Source organism: Apodemus sylvaticus, chromosome 1, assembly GCF_947179515.1.
Source record: "Apodemus sylvaticus chromosome 1, mApoSyl1.1, whole genome shotgun sequence".
Classification (NCBI taxonomy): Eukaryota; Metazoa; Chordata; class Mammalia; order Rodentia; family Muridae; genus Apodemus; species Apodemus sylvaticus.
In genome coordinates, this window is record NC_067472.1 from 118,252,068 (window position 1) to 118,257,104 (window position 5,037).

The following is a 5,037-nucleotide window of genomic DNA, read 5'->3' on the forward strand; positions in this document are numbered from 1 at the left end:
TGTGTTTTTCTGTGTCTGCAGATGCCAGAAGAGGATTCATGATCTCCCAGAATTGGTGTTATAGATGGTTGTGAGCTGTCACATCCTTCATATCATGCAAGGAATCAAATCCAAGTCTTCTGTAAAACTAGCAAATATTCTTAACTGTTAAGCCATCTCTCTAATCTATCCTAAACCTTCTTTTATGTGTATAATTAATTTTTGTTTAATTAAAATATAATTACATCATTTTCCCCATCTCTTTTCTCTCATCAATCTCTCCCATCTTCTTTTGTCATTCCCTTTCAAATTCATGGTCTCTTATTTTTAATTATTATTGTTGCATACATAAGTAAAAACAAAATATAAATACAATTTGCTGAATCTGTTTATTGTTGCTCATATGTGTATATTTTCAGGCTGAATATTTTAGATGGGATAATCATTTCATGCTCTCATCCCTGGGAATGACTAATTCTCACTCTCTCAGCAGTCTTTGATTGCTTCTAGCTCTTCATTTAAGGGCATCACATTATTATATTCATAATTTTATTTTTCTATCTTAAACAGGAAAGGATTATGAGAAAATATTTAACCCTCAAAGATAAATTATTAGAAGATTTTAAAAAAATAAAAGAACCACAGGACAGCCAGGAACAAGACCCTTCCAGCTTCCATCTTTGCATCAGAGATAACCCTGTGGCACAGCTCTCTGTTGCAAACCCTGACAGGAGAGAGCTGGTCTCCAAAAAAGTGTTGACACACCTAAGATCACAGGTGAGGCTACCACTATTGCTCCAATACCTAGCCCAAGTGGCCCAAGGAGACCACAGGACACAGGAACTGTGAAGCAGCTGGAAACAGGATCCCTCTGGTTTCCATCTGCATCCTGGAGCTAATCCTCTACCACTGCCCTCCTATCTAAATCCTGCCCTGAGAGAGCTGGTCTTCCAGCAGTGCTGATACACCTAAGATCACAGTCTCACAACTTCACCAGAGGGACAAAAAGCTACAGTTAGAGACAGCAAGACCAGCTAACACCAGAAATAACCAAATGGGGAGAGGAAAGCCCAAGAACTTAAGCAACAGAAATCAAGGCTATTTGGCATCATCAGGACCCAGTTCTCCTACCACAGCAAGCCCTCAATATGCCATCACGCAGGAAAAGCAAGATTCTGATTTAAACTCACATACGACGATGATAGAGGACTTTAAGAAGGACATAAATAACAACCTTAAAGATATACAGGAGAACACAGGTAAACAGGTAGAAGCTCTTAAAGAGGAAACATAAAAGTCCCTTAAAAGAATATGGAAAAACACAACTGAACAAGTGAAAAAATGAACAAAAGCATCTAGGATCTAAAAATGGAAATAGAAACAATGAAGAAACCACAAAGGGAGACAATTCTGGACATAGAAAACCTAGGAAAGAGATCAGGAGCCATAGATCATAGGCCAACAGAATACAAGACAAAGAAGAAAGAATCTTAGGTATACTAGATACCATTGAAAACATTGACACAACAGTCAAAGAAAATGCAAAAAGCAAAAAGCTCTAAACCAAAACATCCCAGGAAAACCAGGATACAATGAAAAGTCCAAACCCAAGGATAATAGGTATAGGAAAGAGTGAAGATTCCCAACTCAAAGGGCAAATAAATATCTTCAACAAAATTATAGAAGAAAATTCTAACCTGAAAAAAGAAATGCCCATAAATGTACAAGAAGCCCACAGAATTTCAAATAGACTGGACTAGAGAAGAAATTCCTCCTGTCACATATTAGTCAAAATACCAAATGCACAAAACAAAGAAAGAATATTACAAGCAGTAAGGAAAAGAGTTCAAGAAACATATAAAGGCAGAACTCTAAGAATTACACCAGACATCTCAACTGAGACTATGAAAGCCAGAATATCCTGGTCAGATGTTATACAGACTATAAGAGAACACAAATATCAGCCCAGGCTACTATACCCAGCAAAACTCTCAATTACCATGGATGGAGAATTCAAGATATTCCATGACAAAACCAAATTTACATGCTTTTTTTCCACAAATCCAGCCCCACAAAGGATAATAGATGGAAAACTCCAACATAAGGAGGGAAACTACACCCTAGAAAAGAGGAGAAAGTAGTCTTTCAAGGAACCCAAAAGCAGACAGCCACATAAACATAATTCCACCTCCAATAACAAAAATAACAGGAAGCAACAATCAGTGTTCCTTAATAACTCTTGACATCAATGGACTCAATTCCCCAATAAAAAGACAAAAACTAACAGACTGAATATGTAAACAGAACCCAGCATTTTGCAACATACATGAAACACACCTCAGTGACAAATACAGACCATACCTAAGACTAAAGGACTGGAAAAACATGTCCAAGCAAATGATCCCAAGCAAACAATCTGGAGTAGCCATTCTTATATTGGATAAAAATCAACTTTCAACTAAAAGTTATCAAAAAATATAAGGAAGGACACTTCATATTCATCAAAGGAAAAAAAATCTACCAAGATGAACTCTCAATTTTGAAAATCTATGCTCCAAATGCAAGGGTACTCACTTGAAAGAATCTTATTAAAGCTCAAAGCACACATTGTACCTCATACAATAATAGATGGAGACTTCAACACCCCATTTTCCTCAATGCACAGATAATAGAAACAAAAATTAAACAGAGACACAGTGAAACTGACATAACAGAAGTTATGAACCAAATTCATTCAACAGATATCTATAGAACATTTCATCTTAAAAAATGAATATACATTTTTCTCAGCTCTTCATGATACTGTCTCCAAAATTGACCATATAATCTATCACAAAACAATCCTTAACAGATACAAGAAGATTGAAATAATCCCATGCATCCTATCAGATCACCATGGATGAACACCATGCTGGTGTTCAATAACAATAAAAACAATGGAAATTCCACATACACATGGAAGCAAAACAACCCGCTATTCAATGATAGCTTGGTCAAGTAAGAAATAAAGACTTTCTAGAATTTAATGAAAATGAAGGCACATCATGCTAAAACATGGGATACAATGAATGAAAAGGGAGACATAAAACTGAGAAAATTCAAAGAATCATCAGATCCTACTACAAGATGCTATCCTCAGCCAAAGTGGAAAATCAGGATGAAATCGACAATTTTCTAGACAGATACCAAGTGCCAAAGTTAAATCAGGGTCAGATAAACATCTAAACAGTCCCATAACCCCTAAAGAAATAGAAGCACTCATTAAAAGTCTCCCAACCTTGGAACTGAGCTTTGTATGGGAAGATAAGAATGGATCAATTTGCATCCTTAGACATGTTGACCGCCAGTTCAACCAGCATCATTTGTTGAAAATACTGTCTTTTTTTCCCCATTAGATGGTTTCAGCTTCTTTTTCAAAGATCAACTAACCATAGTTGTGTGTGTTCATTTCTGGGTCTTCAATTCTATTCCATTGATCTACCTGCTTGCCACAAATTGTTCTCAGGAGAAAATATGGAGACAAAGTGTGGAGCAAAGATGGAAGAAAAGGCCATTCAGAGACTGCACCAGCTGGGGATCCATCCCATATACAGTCACCAAACCCTTATGTTATGGTTGATGCTGGGAAGTGCTTGCTGACAGGAACCTGATATGGTTATGTCCTGAGAGACTCTGCCAGAGCTTGACAAATATAGAGGTGAATGCTTGCAGCCAACCATAGGACTGAGCTAGGGGTCCCAGTGGAAGAGCTGGAGAAGGGACTGAAGGAGCTGAGGGGGTTTGTAGCTCCATGGAGGGAGCAACAGTGTCAACCAGCCAGACCCCCTGGAGCTCCAGGGAACTGGACCACCAACCAACACATGGAGGGACCCTTGGCTCTGGACACATATGTGGCAGATGATGGCCTTGTTGGACATCAGTGGGAGGAGAGGCCCTTGGGCCTGAGGGCATTTGATGCCCAAGAGTAGGGAAATGCCAGGGCAGGAAGACAGGAGAGGGCTGGTGGGGAAGCATTCTCATAGAGGCAGGTGAAAGTGGTATTTGGATAGAGTTTCTTGAGGGGAGATGTGGAAAGGGGGAGCCATTTGAAATGTAAATAAAGAAAATAACCAATAAAAGGGAAAAGAAAAAGAACCAAAAGAAAAAAATTAAAAAAAAGTCTCTCAACCAAAAAAAAAAAAACACAAACAAAAAAAACAAACAAACAACAACAACAACAACAACAACAACAACAAAAAACAGACAGTTTTAGTGCAGAACTCTATCAGGATTTCAAAGAAAATCTATTACCAATACTTCTCAAACTATTTCATAAAATAGAAACAGGAGGAATACTGCCCAATACATTCTTTGAAGCCACAATTATGCTTATACCAAAACCACACAAAGACCCTCCCCCCAAAAAAGAAAACTTCAGACCAACTTGCCTTATGAATTTTAATGAAATGAAAAACTATTCAATAAAATTCTCACAAACTGAATCTAAGAATCCATTGAAATGAACAATTATAAAGGTCAAAGAGGGATCATCCCAGGGATGCAGGGATTGTTCAATGTAAGGAAATCCATCAATGTAATCCACTATATAAATAAACTCAAACAAAAAAAACCACATGATAATTAGATGCTGCAAAAGCATTTGACAATATTCAACCACCCTTCATGTTAAAAGTCTTGGAAAGATCAGGAATTCAAGGCTCATACCTAAACATAGTAAAAAGAATATACAGTAAACCTGTAGCCAACATCAAACTAAAGGAAGAGAACTTGAAGTTTATAATATAGTATGCTTACGTGACCCGAAAAATTATACCAGAGAACTCCTACAACTGATTAACAAGTTCAGCAAAGTGGCTGGATATAAAATTAACTCGAACAAATCAGTAGTCTTCCTTTACTCAAAGGGTAAACTGCTGAAAAAGAAGTTAGGGAAATGACAGCCTTCACTGTTGTCACAAATACTATAAAGCATCTTGGTGTCACTCTAATCAAGTGAAATATCTATATGACAAGAACTTCAAGTCTCTGAAGAAAGAAATTGAAGAAGACCTCAGAAGA